We start from the raw sequence: 21,114 nt of genomic DNA, 5'->3' as shown, positions 1-21,114 counted from the left end.
GCAATCTTTGTGCAACACACCTCACCCCTCGGTATCAAGAATCATTCAATGAAGTGCTAGGTTGATGGTACATAAAGCCACACTCCTCCAATCAATTGGCGGAACGATTTGTGTTCTACACACGAGCAGATGAAGAGAGGTGGAGAGAGATTTTTAATCTTCCTATCGACCTCTTCACAAGCTTGACTGACCTTGTTCGTGATGATGTGTAGCAAGGAGACATACCCATCAGACTTCGTAACTTGCATGGCCGTGATGATGTGTAGCAAGGAGACATACCCACCAGATTTTGTAACTTGCAAGATATTCAATGTAGAGAAGAAGGTGGCAGTGATGATGTGTTGTTAGTATCCACAACAATTGCAGTAGCGTTCACTGCTTTGTCCATACCAAAAAGTCAATCCATGTGTTCATATAGCTCTATAGGGGAATTGCAATGCAAAAATTTCCCATCCGCAACTTCCTTAGCATGTGTCATGGCCCAATACGAATCTTTTCAGAAGGCGTGTTCCTCTCCCAGTCATTGATTTCTCAATACAAAGAATTTAGAAGCTTGTGCTTTTTGTGCACTTGCTGCCAGTCAACCACCAGAGCTCGCAATGCGCACAATATCAATCCATTGCTCCTCATTGGTTTTAATTTTTACAAGTCAGTTGAGCAGCGTTTGTCGTCATAAGCTTTTTTGCACTCCAATAGAACTACTTGGACATGTAGATCCCAATGAAATCTACCACTAGGAGCTTTTTTAGTCTTGGGAGGTACTTTTTCTTGTGGGTTATGACCACTTTTGCGAACTTTCTTGGATTGAGCATTGGGTGTAGACTCCTAGGTGTAGAGTCCATTGTGATAGTAGGCAGGGGCACTTTCGTAGGCACATAAACTTCAGTGGCCAATTGCATCGATGGCACAAAGTCATCAGCAAGAGATTCCTCAATGCTCTGGGATTGATTGGTTGTGGCATGCAAATGATGAACTTCCACTAACGCATGTGATAGGGCAACTAGGTTGCGTAAGATATTCTCCTTCAAATGGGATGGAAATAAAGTGGTGTTGGGTGGCACAGTTTGCCTTGCGTTCATTGTCACAACGGCTCGTCTATAATGGAATTGATATTTTAAATTGCAGTTGATAGGTGGAAAAAGAACTAGTAGCTAATGGACTATGTGAAAGGATATGGCATTTTATGTATATTTTAGTGCTCTTTTATAAGTTTTGGCCATTTATGACCGGCTGGCCAGTTTGTACTCACCATTCAAAAAATCTATAAAGTAAATACATGCAAGAGGGAAATGGTCACTCTTGCAAGGGGGGAGATTCGACCCAGTGCTTATGTCTTTCTTCTCTCCTCTCTTCCCTTCTCTCTCACCGAGCTGATGTAGCACTCCGATTTAGGAGGTGTGTATGCACATTCTTTCTCTCTTTCTCCCGCTCTCTACCTCTCTCGTATCAGACTTGTTATGGATTCTATGCATATTCGATTATCCAGGTACGTGGATTTGTGGATTATATCGTTGATTGTGTGTTATTTGTATATTTTACAGGGACACCACACTCCCATTTGTAGCAGTGGTATCAGAGCATTGGCTACGTTCCGATGTCTATAGAAATCATCAGAACGATCAAAGATAAGTTCTCTCTCTCTCTCTCTCTCTCTCTCTCTCTCTCTCTCTCTCTCTCTCTCTCTCTCTCGATATATATATATATATATATATATATATATATATATATATATATATATAAAATAAATACTCTTAATTGAGAAAAAACTTATTTTAGTAGATGAGTAGTAATTGCATGGGATAGCTAGCCAAGGCCTTTGTGATTAATTAAAGTTTTGTTTCTTCTCGTTATGTGACAAAATTAGAGTAACTATCTCATGAATAGTATTAGATGTCACGATGCTCATGTCGTGATTGTAAATTATTCATATAGGTTGTAACATTGATTGCTTATGATTAAGCAATCTATAGTTAATGGGGTGCTCTTCCGATGGGGGTGAAGATTCAAAAGAGAGGGATAGGGACAGATCGATGCCTAGGGTGCAGGATGGCTAGTGAAGATCTGACCCAACTTTTTATGGAATGCCCAGCTATATCAGAGGCCTTACAGGAAAAATATGCAAGTGGGTCCAAAGAACATGGAAAATTGGTTTTTTCAAGACTCATTTACTCCTTGGAGGTAAGAACTTGGGTAGTCTTGCCCTCCTCATCTGCACTCAAATTACCAGTTTTTGCTTTTGACATAATGTGTGGCAAACAATGAACCATCGTGTGTTTGAAGGAGTTCCTGAGGTGGCAAGTTTTGCAGAAATATACAAGAAAGAAGAGTGCTAATATGGACGCTTGGGTGCAAGCAAAACGCGGATGATTGGTCTAGGGTTACCTGGGCCTTGTTGTCAATGAAATGCTTAGGAAAGGGGAAAATCATGAAACCAGAAGATTAGTGAAGAACATGATAATTAACCCTGTGTATCAAGGACATGGGGGCAGGTCGTTAGGGGTGGCTCCCCAGATAGCTGATGTAAGTTTGGTCTCTGGATGGTGTCATGGCTCGGCACGAGCATGGCAAGTTCTTGTAATTTTTTGAGATGATCAATATAATTCACTCACAATTGTGAGTTTTGCTTTTTTCTTTTTTAAAGCAGTCTATAGTTAAGTATAGAAAGAGACCAAATGGTTTCAAGAAAGAACAAGGGGAAGATTATTTACGCCTAGAGGAGTTCAATGCCATATGACAAACCCAAGAGACCCTTGAAAACATGTATGAGCTCAAAGAGGGGGGAGAAGATGAATTAGAGTGTCCTTAGAGACCTGTCCAACAAAAATTTGAACCTTGGACCTTTTACCCAAGGGGAATACCCCCACAAGTTTTTCCTCCTCTGAGAACGATCACAAGGCTAAGAACTTGTTGAGAGGCTGAGAACTTAATCGAAACTCCAATTTGTAGCAATTGTGCACAAGCCTTAGCTCAAGTGATTTTTCCATGCAAGCAATGATACTATTTGAAGCCGATCATGGTCAACTAATTGGTTGAGGTTGGCGTCATTCTTGAGCCATGACCAACACTGCCATGCGAGTGAACAGGAATGTCAATAACGACTAGAGCCAGGATGTGACCCTATGACAACAGCACCGATAAATAGCGTATACAAAATTGGTTGTGCCAATGGGTGACTGGCAGATTCTGGGCCGCTACTAAGGGCGACCACTCACTACCCTCCTCAGGACACTCAGAGCTGCCACCCCCCCCCCCCCCCCTCCTTTTTTTCGGACAACCATGCAACAAAAGAACGATGTTTTTCTCTCTCTCCCTGGCCTTTGGCATGTAGCTACAAGTGCCACCCACCTTCAACAACCACCCCTTGGCATGCAGCGCCCACCATCCCCCCCTTTGGCATGCAGTGGCTATTAAGCGGCACACGTCTTAAATGAAGGGTAAAGGGCATGAGCGCACTAATTTTGAGCGGTGACAAACCCACCACCCACTCATGCCGAGTTCGTCTCGTTTCCTCTCACTCTCACTCTCTGTCTTCAATAACCACGGCCCTCACCCGACAGCCATTTGTGTACCCCTTTCTCTATCATGCTCTCTGAGCTTTTTGCCTATACTCTCTCTCTCTCTCTCTCTCTCTCTCTCTCTCTCTCTCTCTCTCTCTCTCTCTCTCTCTCTCTCTCTCTCTCTCGCGTTGTGGCACATCACTACCACATGTATACGGTAACAAATCCCTCCCGGAGTGATGCGGTGAATGAGAGCTGGCACATGAGTAAAGGGAAGTGCCATGCCTTGAGGACATGATCAGTCCACAAAGGGGAGTAAGCCCAAAGCTTTGCAGAAAGCTTCAAACTTCTCACGAAACAATGCCTTTGTGAAAAGATCTGCAAGGTTGTCTTGTATTGGCACATAAGCCAAGCTAATCTCTCCTCCTGAGAGCCTCTCCCTGACATAGTGGTAATGCACCTCAATGTGCTTTGTGTGAGCATGAAAAACTAGGTTCCTCGCAACTGCCAATGCACTCTGACTGTCAATGTAGATAGTGTTGGCAGCTTCCTCTCCAACACCCAAATCAACCATAAGGCGTCTGAGCCATACACACTCAATCGTAGTTGTGAAGACTGCCATGTACTCAGTCTCACAACTAGAAGTGGGCACATTAGGTTGCTTCTTGCTCAACCATGATATACATGAACTGCCAAGCATGAAACAAAAACCACTTGTGAACGCTCATGTGTCAAAACAACTAGCCCAATCTAACTCCAAAAAAGTAGCAATGATCCCCCCTTGGGATAAAACAAGCCAAGATGTAAAGTGCCACTCAAGTAGCAAAAAATCCTCTTGACAACCTACCAATGCTTAGACCCTAGGCTATGCATAAATTTGCTGGCCTGTGAGACTGCAAACAGAATATCCGGCCTCATGTTGCATACATAAATGAGGCAACCAATAGCAGTTTGGTAAAGTGTGACATCAGCAAGATCACCAGTATCATGTAGACTCAATTTCAGACCTGTTTCCATGGGAGTGGCAATAGGTTTGCAATCCTCAAGTTCAAACTTACAGAGCAATGTCTCTATGTAACTTTTTTGACACAAGGCAATACCACCATCACACTGCTTAAAGTGTATACCAAGTAATGATGCAATAACCCCAAATCTTTTATCTTGAAAGTAGAATTCAAATCAGCCTTAAATTCAGCAATATGTGCCTCATTGGGACCAATGATCAGGAAATCATTGACATAAAGAACAACAATGAGAAGTACATCGCCCTCACGCTTGACAGACAATGTGCTTTCTTTAGGACTATTACAAAAGCCTCGTTTGACCAAATGAGTGTCAGCCTTCTCATACCAAGCACGAGGAGATTGCTTCAACCCATACAAAGCTTTGTTACATTTGCACACCTTATCCTCTTGTCCTTTCTTGACAAAACCGCAAGTCTACGTTATATAGACTTCCTCAAAAATATCACCATTTAAGAAAGCATTAACAATATCAAATTGATGTTCATCCCAACCAAAATGAGCTACCAATGCACATAGAAAACACACAGTAGTCATACGACAAGTGGGAGCAAAAGTCTCTTCATAATCTATGCCTTTTTGTTCTGCATAACCCTTTGCAACAAGTCGATCCTTATAATGATCAATCTCACCATCCACCTTGCATTTCAACTTGTAAACCCACTTTGTACCAATGGCCTTTTTTCCAGGAGGCAAATCACATAAAGTCCATGTGTCATTTTCTATAAGTGCATCATATTCTGATTGCATGGCACCCATCCAATTTTTTGAATTTTGTGCTTCATCAAAAGACAGAGGTTCCTCAACATCATGTAGGCTAGCTAGACACATCCAAAGCATAATAATTTGATGCAAAAGATGCATGGAAAGAACCTGAACGAGTATGACTGGACAAAGGTGAATCCAATTTACTATCACACAATGTATGCACCAGCCATTTTGGCATACCTCTAGCCTGCTCATTTTCAGCCCTTTCCTCATCAAGTACATCATGTACATTTGCATCAGTATAATAGGCTAATCTATAACACTTGCAAAAACCCCCATAGGCTGTACATTTGCCTCATTGGAATTTATATTCGTATTTCCACCACTAAAAAGAGGCAACAAAGTGTCATTGATGTCATGTGAGCTTACATTATTGTCTCTAGTACATGATAGCAAGGACTGAACAGGATCTTCCACAAACACAACATCCCGTGAAACCAAAATACGCTTTATTTGTGGATGATACAAACTGTAACCTTTGCTTTCAGCACTATAACCAACAAAAATACATTTGACAGCCTTATCATCCACGATAATCTGTGATGTGCTTATGGCACCAAAGCATATGCCAAACAATCAAAAGCATGCATGTGCTCAATAGAAGGCTTTCTATCATGCCATGCTTCATATGGAGTAATAGACTGCAATGCTTTCGTAGGACAAGTGTTTAGTACATAAGTGGCACACATGATGGCCTTAAGCCAAAAAGAATGCGGCAAAGCTTGACTTTTGACCATACATAGTGCCATTTCCGTAAGTGGCCTGTTTTTGCTCTCAGCAACACCATTTTGGTGAGGTGTATAAGACACTGTACATTGGTGTTTTATCCCACGACTAGCCAGAAATGTTGGGGTATAGGCGTCTGTGCCTTGCTCGGCCGCCCAGAGTCTGGGCGCCCACTGACTTGTATACCTTATACATAGCATAAGTGTATAGGGGGCTGCTCACTCTTTTGAGTCTCCCCACCCACATCGTGTGTGTCTCCTTCTCTCTCTCTCACTCTCCATCTGTGGTGCTCCCCGATCCCCTTCAATTGGTATCAGAGCTATGGTGACCGCGGAGAGCACGACGGCTTTGAGAGCTTCGAGGCGATAGCTCGCTCGTTCTCGACGGTGGAGTTCGATCGCGGAGTTTCACGGAGAGCGATTTTAGCTTGAGGAGCATTTTCTTTGGAGCTTAGGAGCTTGGTGTGGTCAAGCTTGGTCGAGGAGGCGGTTGCGGCTTCCTTGGTGAGAGGAGCTTTTGAGCTCAGTGGAGCTCGTTAGAGAAGTGCTCGGCGGAGGAGAGCTTGACATTCGAGTGCTTGGATGCTGTTGTGGCAGAGCTCTTGTGTTGGAGCTTGCATTGAGAGGACAGTGCATCACGCAGAGTGGAGCAGGAGCAGGTTCAAGACTATGTGCAGCTCGTTTTTGCCATTTTCGGGCTCTAAAACGCAGTTTTTTGCGTAGCTCCGTCATACAGAGTCAAATCTACATGATCCAGGAGTTTAGGTCAGGGTTTTGGCACGCTCCGGACGCGATGGTGATGTCTATTTGCTGAAATTATGCTTTGAATTACAGCAGGTACAGCAGCAAGTTTATTTGTGCACTCTCGGGTCCCAAAAACACTGTTTTTGGCATAGCTTTCACACCCGGACTCGGATACATATGATCCAGGAGTCTACCTTGGGGTTTTGGCACGCTGCGGACGCGCTCGTCATATCAAAATTTTAAAATTCTGAACGCTGAATTTTCTGCAGCAGTAGTTGTTTATTGTGTGTCGAGGATTCCACACATGGTTTGCTCTCAGATGTGAGAGTGATATTTGCTGCAAGTTTCCTCACAGGTGGGAGGATACGATGTATGCCTTATGTGGTTTGATGCTCAGGGAGACTAATGTGATTGCATTTTGAGCTCAGCAATGTATGCCTCGAGCATGTTTTTTGGCAGTCACAGGTAGAGCAGATATTTGTGTACTAGATTTGCAGGTGTTTGCAATGATGTATGCAAAATGTGGAGATTGGTGCATGCATTTGGAGTGTGATTTGACGCGCTTTGGTTGCTCATGGTTTTGAGCGTGCAGTCAGTTTGGTTACTGGTTTTGTGGCCGTTTTACTGACGAAACTCTGGCGAAATTTTCCCAGGAGTTTTATGCGCATCATTTATGCGATCTAGGTAGAGATTGCGGGTTGCACTCAGCATTTGTGTGCGGTGTTCTCTGCAGGTGGGAGATTTGTGCGTGTGTATGCATCGATACCGCACAGTGTGGGCTTGGTGATTAGCTCACAGATTGCAGTGTGATACTAGAGCAGGCGAGGCTTGTATTGACATTGCGGGAGCTCTATTTTGGAGTGTGTCTCACAAGTTTTACATTGTGTTTCTGGCCATATTGGTAGACAGTTTTCAGGTGTTGTTGGTGAGGTGGTTTTGCTTTCTAGTTTGCTACATTGTGCTCATGGCAGAGACAGGTGATCGATCAGATTGTGACCTCTCACAGATGCACATGTTTGATGGGTCAGACTTTGCGGCATGGAGAGAGTGTATGCTTGATGCATTGACACAGCGAGGGTTGCATCGACCATTGAGTGGTGATGCAGGTAGACCTTCAAACATGTCTGACGATCAGTGGCAGGAGCTAGAGGAGATGGCACTATCTACGCTCTCTTTGCACCTTGCAGAATCTGTATATGCTCTTGTTATGTATGAGACTACTACGAGAGCACTTTGGCGCAGATTACATGATATGTATGATAGATCTGAGTCATCACGGACTTGTGTGAGACATGTACATTCACGAGCACGCCGACAGGTGACATGTTGGTATTGTGGTCATTCTGGACACGTTAGACGGCGTTGTTTTCGTCGTATGCGACATCGTAGGAGACATGGCAGTCTCAGAGATGTATGTAGTGATGCCATGGACTCAGTTGCTTTGACAGTTGATGCAGATGTAGTGTCGGAGTATACTAGTGACGGGGATGTCACTTTTACCTCGAGCTATGCACGAGATGCTATACATGTGGATAGTGCACTCCCTTCGCAGTGGTTGCTAGACGCAGATGCTATGTTTCATGTCACGTCGCATCGTGCATGGTTTTGTAGCTATTCTAGCGGGATGCTTGGCAGTGTACGTTTGACCGATGGATCGGTGCATGCGATAGTAGGTGCAGGAGATGTGAGACTGTCATTACCGAGTGGTGCATCTTACTTGTTACGACATGTGCGCTATGTACCAGATTTGACAGTGAGTTTGATCTCGATTGGTCAGCTTAGAGATTGTGGATGTCAGATTTCGCTACGAGAGCGAGATTTTGTGATGCATTTGGGTTCGCTAGTGATTGCGAGAGGTGCCAGGAGTGGTACAGGTTACCCATTGCATGTGGATCACGCGAGAGACGGTGTTGTCTCTGTGATCACGCAGCCAGGTAGAGAGCGAGAGAGCAGGCGAGTCTCTTTTGCTTGTGGGTTGCAGGGTACTTTGCATGGAGTGCAGAGTAGTGAGCTCATTGTGCACACAGTTGGGGCACGACTTGAGCAGTCACACAGAGAGGTGACAGAGTCAGACATGCATGCTTTGCTAGTGACTGAGCAAAGCAGAGAGTCAGTTGTGCGAGATACTTCTATGCAGGATAGACAGGTAGAGTGGTCTTGCTCTAGTGAGTCACGACAGGAGGACGTTGTGCAAGAGTCTATGCATACGGAGTTAGAGCATGAGAGCTCTAGTGAGTCACAGCAGATTGAGTGGTCATGTTTGCAGTGGATGATTGCAGAGGAGGCTGAGATGTCAGCGATTATGCAGTCATTCCTTTATATGCTCGACAGTGAGCATGGGGATATAGTTGTGCAGGATATGTCTTCCAGCAGACACCTAGAGTAGCTGGTTTGCTCTGAGGTTGCACGACAGGTTGATGCGTCTTTTGCGGACAGTCAGGAGATGCATGTGGCTGACACGCCTTGTCAGTCAGAGATGCCTATTGCCAGGGACATATATGTTGATGCATGCTCCGTAGAGCTAGCAGGGCCCGCTAGCATTGCATCGGCATTCGGTGGTCTCATGTATGAGATGCTGATCTTGAGACCGGATATCGCAGCTGCAGTGGGAGCATATGTAGTTGGGATTGTCAGTCGTTTGTTGACTGATGATGGCATAGTGCACGAGGGAGATATGCAGGTATTGTGTACATACTTGCAGTACGTGTGCGGTACGTCTGGTGGTGTATGGACTTACACGGGAGCAGGACAGCCGGATGCACACGATCACAGCCAGCCAGTGGGCATCGGTTGAGAGCGGTTTTCTCTCACCTTTTGTAGTCTTTAGACTAGGTTCCCTTGCTTAAAGGCACAGTCGCCTTTAAGTGGGAGGTTGTTGGGGTATAGGCGTCTGTGCCTTGCCCGGCCGCCCAGAGTCTGGGCGCCCACTGACTTGTATACCTTATACATAGCATAAGTGTATAGGGGGCTGCTCACTCTTTTGAGTCTCCCCACCCACATCGTGTGTGTCTCCTTCTCTCTCTCTCACTCTCTGTCTGTGGTGCTCCCCGATCCCCTTCAAGAAATGCATTAAATTCATGAGACATATACTCCACCCCTTGATCAGAATGGAGGGTGCCCATAGTACATTTTGAGAGACATTTTCAGCCATAGCCATAAATTGTTTGAAGCACATTAAAACTTCGGACTTTGCTTTAAGCAGAAATACCCATGCATGCCTGGAGTAGTCATCAATGAAAGTCACGAAGTAAAGGTAATTTTCCAAGGATGGAGTTTGCATGGGGCCACAAACATCACTATGCAAAAAGTTTTAACATGCATGTGGCCCTAACTGAACCATCCTTTGGAAACTTAGAACGCTGCATTTTACCCAAAATACAACCTTCACTGTCAAACATGTTTGACAGGTGCTTCAACAAGCGGCAAAGAAGCAACCATATCAGATTTCTGCAAACGCAATAAACTGGCAAAATTCAGATGCCCAAAACGTGCATGCCACAATTTTGCATCTGAAATAGCCCTTGAATCTACAACTGTATCTGCAAAATTTTATCCACACTTGTCATACAAAATGAGCTTATACAGCCCACGGCACAAAAGGCCAAATGCAACAATTTCATCAGCAAAACTGAGATCGTGAACTGTACATCTATCATCCACAAATTTGACTACAAGTCCAAGTCTAGCAAGTGCAGATACAGACAAAAGATTCTTCTTGATCCCAGGTACATAAAGTGCAACAACAAGTATGAAAGAACTGCCATTTGCAACAGTAAGCACAATCTTTCCAACTTCTTGAATCGGATAAGAGGCATTGTTGGCACAAGTGACTAAATTCCCATGAGGGAAAAACTCAAGAGAGGTGAACAATTCGCGATGTGAGGTAATGTGCTTTGTAGCACCACTATCGAAATACCACACATGTGAATTTGTAGCAATTGACATACATGCATCATGAACAACAGGATTGTAAGTGTAGTCTGCACTAAAAGCCCATTCTGATCAACATCAGCATCACAATCTCCTTTCACAAAAGACTCAACAATGGCTAAATTGTAGTGGAACCAGCATTTGCAATGGAACCACCCTCTTTCTTCTTAGCCTCTTTGGCCTTCAACTTAGGACATTGCTTGAACAAGTGATCATTAGCTTTACAATAATGGCAATGCATCTTCTTTTTGCCCTTATCACCAGAATTTCCACACGAATTGCTGCCAAGAGAAGCATTAGGAACAGTTGATTTTCCACTCGTAGAAGAACCATAACAAGTGGCTGCATTGTTGTTACCATCCTTTCTTTTTGTAGCAATAGAATCATGTTCAACTGCACGTTGTCTAGTCCCGTTCTTTCTAAAAAGTGACTCTTGCAACAAAAATGTGCATAATGCATCAAACTTGACAACTTCAAGATTTCCTTGGGTCATAAGTCTCGAAGTACTAGCAAAAGTCTGCTAGAATCTAGTAAGGCATCAAGAACAGTCTGCACAAGGGAGCTGTCTGAAATGACTTCACCTGCAGAAATAAGTTGCCCATTGATATCCTTGACACCAGCAAGGAAAGTTTCCATATCATCTTCCTCATGCATAACCTTTGACTCTAGCTCTTTATGCAACAATGAAATTTTTACCTCGTTGCGGCTTGCATAAAGACCAGCCAAAAATATCCCAAGCCTGTTTTGCAGATTTTGCTGAACGAACGTGAGGAGTAGCGGTGCGCTAGAAAATGAAATTAATTCATGAGCATGTGCATCATTTACACCCAACGAGCTTGTTCTATGGTAGGCAAACAACTCTAACAACAGCAAGACTTGCAACATCCTCAACATCGCCTACATCCTCAGAACCAGGACGTACATCAATGACCTGCATAATATTCCAGGCGCCCTTTGACACAAGAACATGTTGCATCATGTAAGCCCACATAGGGTAATTGTCCCCATCCAATCTGTCCTCAGCAGCAAACATCTTGAACACATTTGTGTTGTTGTCGGCCATTGTGAATGCCTGCACCTGATGTGAAAATTGCCCAAAAGAAGGAGAAACCAAGCGGGAACAACAAGTGCTATATAGCACAAACCGTAGAAGACTGTAAGGGACCTGTTATGTAGGAAACGGCACTGACAAAAGTTTTGCACGAAATGACGAAATAGTCTGTGTAGCACTGCTTGTAGTGGAAACGAAGGCCGAAATGAGCCCGAATCAGAAAACTGAGCAGACTAAGCTCTGCGAGCTATCCTAAATATTTTGTCGACCGATGAACACTTGCCAAAGCTCACTAAAATCGAAGAAAGTGAGCAGGCATGTGCTAGAGCTGCCGGTGACTAAGCCCGGGAGGACGCAACTTGCTTTGATACCAATTGTTGGAATTAGGGTTCTAGAAAAACACACACAGCTTGGAGAAGATGAAGGAAGCTTAAGGCACACAATCGAGAGTGTTTTGCTTAGTGTGCAATGAAAGATAGATAGCCCTAGAATGAATGGGCGTATATACAATGCACGGTGGGAAAAAACCTCCTAAAGAGGGAAAAATGCCCCGGCGGTCCTAAGTGTGTTCACACACATCACTACCACATGTATATGGTAATAGCTTTCACCTCCTCCTTTGCCTCAAAGGGACACACAGTAGTCGAATTGAGTTTGGTTGTTCCCCTCGATGATTCGACTCTTCTCTTTGCCAGCTCCAGCATGTACGATTTCAAGTATATCCTTCTGAGAAGGTGGACCCAAGGAGTAAAGTGGGAAGTTTGTGACACACACAAAAGTGCATTCGTGCTAGTGGAAAGCACAATGATCTTGCCAAGATTAAGAAGGACAAGTTTTAATGTAACCATTCTACTATCAGAATTGAAATCATCATCATCATCATGAGCTTCAACATAGGTGAGCCCAAAGACATCTTCTTATTCTTGAACATTCAATACCCTCCAAGCGAAAGATATTGAAGGAGTACGAGCGGAAGTGCGACGCGAGAGAGAGTGCGAGAAGAAGAGCACGACAATATGGTGAACTCGCTCTACTGTAATGTATAGAGCATAGTGAGTTCTTATTAGGTTTTTACAAAAGAATATGTGTACATACCTGGCGGCCCGCCCACTTACCTGGGCGACCACATTGGGCTTTATACCCCAACAACCTCCCACTTAAAGTCCAATGTGGTACTTTAAGTGTGAGAGAAGCTACTATACAAGCTAATATACAAGAGATGTAGAGAAGTGATGTACTACCCTACACCTAACTGCTTGCGAAAATGCGCAAAGCTCTCTGAGGGAAGTCCTTTTGTAAGTAGATCAGCAGGATTTTCTGTGGTGTGAACTTTGACAAACTGAAGTTGCTTATCCTCGAGCATTTCCCTGATGAAATGATACTTCACATCCACATGCTTTGTCTTTGAGTGATAAACTGGATTGCGAGCCAATTGTATAGCACTTTGACTATCACAATATAGCACGGGCATCTCTTCTTTGATTCCCAAATTTGTTACTAGTCGATTAAGCCAAATTGATTCTTTGCATGCCTCTAATGCTGCAACATATTCAGCCTCTGTAGTAGACCGAGTAACACAATCTTGTAATCTAGAACGCCATGATACTGCTCCACCAGCCAATGTAAAGACATGCCCTGACGTAGACCTTCGGTTGTCTAAGTCACCTGCATAATCTGAGTCTGTAAAACCCTTCACACTTAGCTCCTGACTCCCATAGCATATACGCATACTCTTTGTAGGTTTCAGGTATCTCAATATTCCTTTCACTGCCTCCCAATGTTTCTTGCCTGGGTTTGACATGTATCGACTTACTACTCCCACTGCAAATACAATGTCTGGGCGAGTAGCAATCATTGCATACATCAAACTACCCACTGTAGACGCATATGGAATCTTATCCATTTAAGCCTGTTCTTCCTCAGACACAGGACAATCTGTTTGCTAAGTTTCACATATGGTGGCAATGGAACACTCAGTGCCTTTCCCTTCTCCATATTGAAACGTTGCAAAACCTTGTCAATATACTCTGTTTGAGATAACCAAATCAACTTCTTTGATCTGTCTCTCTCAATGCGCATACCAAGTATATGACTTGCCTCACCCATGTCTTTCATGTCAAACGATTTTGCCATCTTTGACTTCAAAGCTGAAATTTCTTCCAAGTGCTTGCCAGCAATCAACATGTCATCCACATACAAAATAAGGATCAGCCAACTGCCATCCTTAGCCTTCTTTGTATATAGACACTGATCGAACTCACTACGTTTGTAGCCTTGAGAAAGCATAAACTTGTGGAATTTATGGTACCATGCCCTCGGTGATTGTTTTAAGCCATAAAGACTCTTTAACAACTGGCATACCCAATCTTCCTTGACTTTCTCAACAAACCCTTCTGGCTGCTGCATGTAAATTTCCACATCTAAATCACCATGCAAGAACGCTGTCTTGACATCCATTTGGTGCAACACCAAATCTAATATGGAAACCAATGCAAGAAAGCATCTCAATGTAGTCATTTTGACCACCGGAGAGAAGACTTCATCAAAGTCAATGCCTTGTTCTTGCTTAAAGCCCTTGGCAACAAGCCTTGCTTTGTACTTTGGCTGACTATCATGAGCGGTGATCTTATACCTGTAAACCCATTTACAAGGTAGAGCCTTTTTGCCCTGTGGTAATTTAACTAGCTTCCATGTCTTGTTTTTATGCAGAGCTGTCATCTCTGACTGCATGGCCAATTGCCAATTCCCGGAGTCCTTCATTTGCACTACTTCCTTGTAACATGAAGGCTCATTGCAATCAGTCAACATGACATAGTTCATAGATGGAACAAACCTATCAGGAGGTCGCGTGACACGTCCAGATCTACGCACAACAGGTGGCTCAGGCTCAGCCACAACCTGTGGTTCCAATCTATCCTGTCCTTGCTCCTCTTGAGCCCTGACATTTTGTCTTGCACGTGCAGGTCCATCTTCTTGGAAGACAACTCTTTTAATCTCCTCAACCCTCTCTGGTTTAGAATGATATTTGGATTCATTAAAGTGAACATCATTGCTGCGGACAACCTTTCTGGATTCGGGATCCCAAAGTCTGTACCCCATCTCACCAGAATTACCATAGCCTAGAAAGATGCACTTTCTACTCTTTGGCTCAAGTTTGTTCCTAAATTCTTTTGGAACGTGAGTATATGCCTCACAGCCAAAGACTCTGAGATGCTTGTATGAGGGCATTTTGCCTGACCATACCATCTCTGGCACTAAATCCTTCTGCAAAACCTTGCTAGGAGATCTATTTACAAGATGAACAGCTGTTGATACAGCTTCATCCCAAAACCCATTTGGCAGCTGTGCATTAGACAACATACTTCTGACCTTCTCTTGTATGGTCCTATTCATCCTCTCAGCAACACCATTTTGAGGAGGATTGTAAGGAGCAGTAAGTTCACGTTTTATACCTTTTGACTCACAAAAGTCCTGAAAGGCCTTTGAAACATACTCTCCACCATTGTCAGTGCGTAAGCATTTAAGCTTCTTGCCACTCTGATTCTCCACAAGTGTCACAAACGTTTTGAAAACACTAAACGCTTCATCCTTGTGCTTGAGAAAGTAAACCCATACTTTCCTCGAGTAATCATCTATAAATGTCATAAAGTAAGAAGCTCCCCCTAGAGATAGGTTAGGCATAGGTCCACACAAATCACTATGAACAAGTGCCAACTGTGTATCTCTTCTACTGCTTCTATGCTTATATGGCTGTTGTGTTTGCTTACCATACAGACAATGTTCACAAAATTCAAAATCATTAAATGAAAAGCCAGGAAAATAACCAAAACGAGACAAGATATCCATTCCCTTCTTGGACATATGTCCTAACCGCAATGCCACAAAGAAACGTTTGGCTGCTCGGTTACATTGATTACATTTTTAGAGACATTTGATACCTAAATCATGTAAAGTCCTCCAGACTTTACTCCATGTGCTACTGTCATAGAACCCTTGGATATCTTCCACATGTTCTGTCCAAAAGTGGTGACGTAGCCAGCATCATCAAGTAAACCTGTGCTGATCAAGCTCTTTGTAATTGCGGGAACATGTCTCACATTCTTCAGCGTGAAAGAAGAGCCATTCTGAAACTTCAATTGAACATCTCCAACACCTAAGATCTCACATGTCTGCCCATTGCCTAGCCGAACATGATCTTTAGTGGTCACATAAGAAGTAAACCACTCCTTGTTTGGAGACACATAAAGTGAGGCCCCCGAGTCTATAATCCAGTCACTCAGTGCATTTCCATCAGATGCTGTAAGAAGAGCTGAGTCCATTGTATTCTTCAAGAAGTAGATGTCTCCTGACACTAGACTGTCATCCTCTGCAACAGTGTTTGTCACATTTATTTCTCGAATCTTCACTGAGGACTTTTTCTTCTCACCGTGTTCTTTAGCTTTCTCTTTGCCTTTTTCTGCTTTCCATTCTCTGCAGTCTCTTTTCATGTGACCCTTCTTGCCACAATGGTAGCATTCTATGTCACTCTTGCCTTTAGCACTGCGGGACTTGCTACGAGACTGATTCCTCTTTCCACCTTTGTACTTTTCTTTGGTCCTTCCCCTGACAACTAAGGCTGTTCCTTTGCCTTTTTCCATTGTCTTTCTATTGGTTTCTTCAGTAAGCAGACTTCCTTCTACACCTGCTATGTTCAAACCATCTGGAGGTGCAGAATTACTCAAAGCTGTGCGAAAAGTGTCCCAACTTTCCGGCAATGTGATCAACAGGAACATAGCTCTAACAGGTTCATCAAACTTGACACCTTGAGCTGACAACTGACTATAGATTTTGTTGAATTCATTCAGATGATTGGACATAGGTGTCCCTTCTTTCATCTTCAAGTCAACAAGCTTCTTAAGCCAGTATACCTATGAAGCTGCACTCTGCTTCTCATAAAGATCACTCAACTTTAACCATGCTTGATCCAGCCATAGCTACACTTCACAGTAGTTTACTTTCCTGGAAAAAATTCAGCAGAGTTTCCCCTGTAAACTGACCTCTGAACCAATATCAACCTGTCAAATGAACCAAGAAAGCTTCAGATTCTGCAGAAATTTGGGCAGAGTCTCCTTTATAAAATGGCTCTGGTGTACTCAAAAAACAGACCAAAAAATAGCTCAAAAAACACTATCTCTCTGACAATGTAAGCTGAGGGTAAACCTGTCCTGCACCTGTACTATCTCTCACTATCCTGTCACTGTCTTGTAAACATAGACTGTGACAATGCCTCAACGGCAGTAAAGCAAAGATGCAATCCCAACTGTCTAACTCACAGTCAATACATCCTAGCTGCCTATCTAAGGGTGCTCAAGGGATCGCTCCAAGACCTATATCACCGAAAGGATCTCAACATTCGACAATCCCCCAGCTCAATAAAACCTCACTCGACCCTCAACAAAGGCTGCAGTAAATCGGACAGTACATAGACTTCCCACAAAGTCATACATCCACAAATTTCCCACTATATGCTGTAACCGTTGCGGCGGTTGTTTGCTGTGTGACTCACAGCTAGCAAACCCTCAACAGACATACATCATCTCTGACAATACATCCCATGTGGAAGTACCTGCAATGTCAGGATGAAATCTGGAATATCAAGCAGCAAACACAAGCTACCTGATGAACTAGTGGATGTCGCCTACAGTCTGTGTGTAAATGCGCCCGTGTCGTATGTGACACGCCTCCAAGAACCGTGAGCCGTCCTTCGATGTGTAGACAGCCACAAATCAACACTCTGGGAGTGTCGATATCCTCAGCACCTGCAATCGTAGGCCGAAAACCCCAAATTTGCAGAGTCCGATCTGCACCCGCTAAGACCACGTAGTCGAAAATGGCCTACGCAGAACTTTGTCGAAGCCGAACGGTGACCGAGATGACCTCAGAATGAAATTATGAGCACACCAAGCCCTACGCACTTTCCCACAAGATTTGGGGCCATGTCTTTGCCTGTCGAATTTCACTCCAATCTGAGCTGGTGACTCTAGCCTCCTGCAGTGCTGCCCCGAGCCTCGATCTGAGCTCTGATACCAGTTGAAGGAGTACGAGCGGAAGTGCGACGCGAGAGAGAGTGCGAGAAGAAGAGCACGACGATATGGTGAACTCGCTCTACTGTAATGTGTAGAGCATAGTGAGTTCTTATTAGGTTTTTACAAAAGAATATGTGTACATACCTGGCGGCCCGCCCACTTACCTGGGCGACCACATTGGGCTTTATACCCCAACAGATACATCTCAAAATACATCCGCCTTGAGGTTTCCAAGAGACACTGATTGAGTCTCCCCCTACTCATAGCCCATGGGTTGGGTGATAATGAAGCTGCAAGTTTGTACAATTAAGCACTAGTTTTCTTTCTGTGTATGCTACATCGTTGAATCAAGGTTTTTTTTTTGTATCTGTTAAACAAGCCTGCATGGGTGAGACCCTAGCAATCTTGTTATGGTCTTAAGATCATACTCATCATTCTACATTATTTAGGTCAAATCAAAAAGAATGTATGTAATCTCACTATTTATGGTTGAACTTTGACCTGCAAAATTGTTGAGCATTGCTGGAAGCCCTCAATAAGTGAGCTCATTGTAATAAGAAAATTGGCTAACTAGAATATCCAAACTAGCATATCCAACCATATGCATTACCTACATGCATGTGTTCCATCCTCTTATTATTTTCTCTAGATATCTCTTTGCAAGGTCTCCATCATTGTAGGGTTTTACTGTTTCAAACCTGGATCCCTCTTTAAATTCCTCCGTCCATAATTGCACCTAAAATATGCATCACTAGTACCAACTCCTGGATAGCTCTCACACTCATTCGCGCATATGAATTTGTACTCAATCCCTAAATACATATCTTGCCAATGTTGGACACCCTCCCATTCAAGAGAAGCTCATCACAGAAGGCACAATCAAGTATGCTTTTGTGAACATTTCTTTTGACTAGGTTTAGAAAATTGAAGTTTTTGTAAGTAGGGCATATTTTATTTTTGTGCTTAAACATAATTTCCTTTCTCTTAGTTTTTCTATCGAGATTGCACAGCAAATGATACCATCTCGAGCTTGATTTTTTTTATTGAGTAGTGGAGTGCAAAGCTCTTGTAGCATTGTGGTGAATGATAAATAAATAAATCATATATTTTTTAAGTGGGGTGGCATTATCTATCTCGAGCTTCTCTTGAAGTACTTTCAATTTAGATACCATTTTTTTTCTTGCAATTAAAAACAGATGTTCAGAAAGCATTTTCAATTTATCCTTCTCATGCATATCCTCGGTAATTATTTATGGATGCATGAATAATTACGGCCTTTCATAACAATACAAGCACTTACAATTAAAATAAATGCTTCATCAAAATAGGGGATAACTGATTTGTGGGATGACTAACCTTATCCACTCTCACCATCGTGTGCACTTTGTTTTCACAAGACTCATACATGAGCATTACTATTTTTGTTCTAGTGATTTTACTAGTCATTCCTACCTTCACTAAATATGATTGCAAGTTTTTGTAACTATTTGTTTTTCTAATTCTGGTATAAACAATCATAAACATCCTCCATGTGCAATCTAGCTCAACGTGTAGTCTTTTATACAATGGTATCACTAGAGAGGCCAAGTAGTACTGCTCTTCTTTTGACATAAATTTATCCAGCACATTTTATTGGTATAGATTCACCGATTTAAGCAACACCCATCACAAAATCGTGTTGCAGTGGCTGACCACCACTGTAGCTGGTATGATTTTGCTACCCGGGTACATATTGAAAGTGATTTGGATCTGGACTTATATTGTGGAATTGGAATTGGATTGGATTTGGTATATGATGATATTTTTTGTCACGACAATGTTTATGTGATTGGACTTGACGTTTATGAGATCGATAATGAGTGTGACCAATGATAACCTGATTCATCAGAGTATGACATGTACTACTTATTCTAGTGGTATGGGACACTAAAATAGGTAGTATGTGGATGACGGCAAGCATAATCAATGTTGTTTAGTTTCATTAATTTTTTCTTTTACTATGGGCTATTTTTGACATAGATTTCTAATCACTATTTTTGACAAATACCGTTTGCAGATTTCTTATCTTTGCAACTAAGGAAAGTTGCTTTCCAACGGAGAGGTATGTAATAGAATTGATATGTTAATATTTATTGTAGTTGACAGGTGGAAAAAGAATTAACAATTAATAGACTATGTGAAAGGATATGGCATTTTATGTATATTTTAGTGCTCTTTTATGAGCTTTGGCCATTTACGACTGGCCGGCCAGTTTGTACTTACTTTGACCATTCAAGAAATCTATAAAGTAAATACGTGCAAGAGGGAATGGTCACTCTTGCACGGGGGGAGATTGCACCCGATGCTTGTGTCTTTCTTCTCTCCTCTCTTCCCTTCTCTCTCATCGTGCCGACGTAGCACTCCGCTTTAGGAGGTGCTTCTGCACGTTCTTTCTCTCTTTCTTCAATGCTCTACCTCTCTCATATCAGACTTGCTATGGATTCTATGCATATTCAAATATCCAGGTTTGTGAATTTGTGGATTATATCGTCGATTGTGTGCTATTTATATATTTTGAAGGGACACCGTGCTCTTGTTGTAGCATTTTCCTTGCAGATACGGTGATACGCAAGAATGACCAACAGGAGAACAGTCTCCCAACATGTCCTCTTCTTGTGTTTGGGACATCAGGTTTAGGTCTACAACAAATCTATGATGCGGGTAAGATATTCTCCCTAAAATGGGATGGAAATAAAGTGGTGTTAGGTGGCACAGTTTGCCTTGCATTCATTGTCACAATGGCTCGTCCTTGCGGATGCGGTGATACGCCAGAATGACCAGCAGGGGAAAAGTCTCCCAACAAGTCCTCTTCTTGTGTTTGGGATGTTAGGTTAGGTCTACAAGCAATGTATGATGCATGTCCAAGGAAGAAAATGCTGGCTGCAACATAGAAGGTCTATGCGGTGGTGGTATCCCAATGCTGGCACAAAAAACAAAAGGGTTTTGGAACGACATGCTGGACCTACAAGAGCAACAAGCATGGGTCATGGTTTCATGATACATATTCATTGGAACAAGAAGACTTAGATGTGTAGTCATCTGACACCAGAGAATCAAAGGATTATGTAGCTGAAGATGACGGTTGGTATATGTACTGTTTGGCACTTTGAAATTTCAAATCTACTCCTCTAGTTTGGCAGCCAAGCAATAATCTAGAAAGTTAAAAAAACGGCATTTCAAAACCAGCATGCATTTACACAACAAGCAGTGGCAAGCAGGGAAGCATACCAAATCTCCAATGCAAAAAAATTTGGGAACAACATTTGTCGACAT

At 42.9% G+C, this 21,114-nt stretch overlaps 1 pseudogene; it reads right to left on the bottom strand.

Annotated features, from left to right (window-relative positions):
* Window positions 1-307: 307 nt before the first annotated feature.
* On the bottom strand, window positions 308-20,796 carry LOC147448807 (uncharacterized; annotated as a pseudogene).
* Between the last annotated feature and the right edge of the window lie 318 nt (window positions 20,797-21,114).

Source organism: Adiantum capillus-veneris, chromosome 10 (genome assembly GCF_014529385.1).
Source record: "Adiantum capillus-veneris isolate H3 chromosome 10, ASM1452938v2, whole genome shotgun sequence".
In the NCBI taxonomy this organism is placed as follows: domain Eukaryota; kingdom Viridiplantae; phylum Streptophyta; class Polypodiopsida; order Polypodiales; family Pteridaceae; genus Adiantum; species Adiantum capillus-veneris.
Note: the sequence above shows the minus strand (reverse complement) of the source record. Positions and strands in the feature narration are given on the sequence as shown.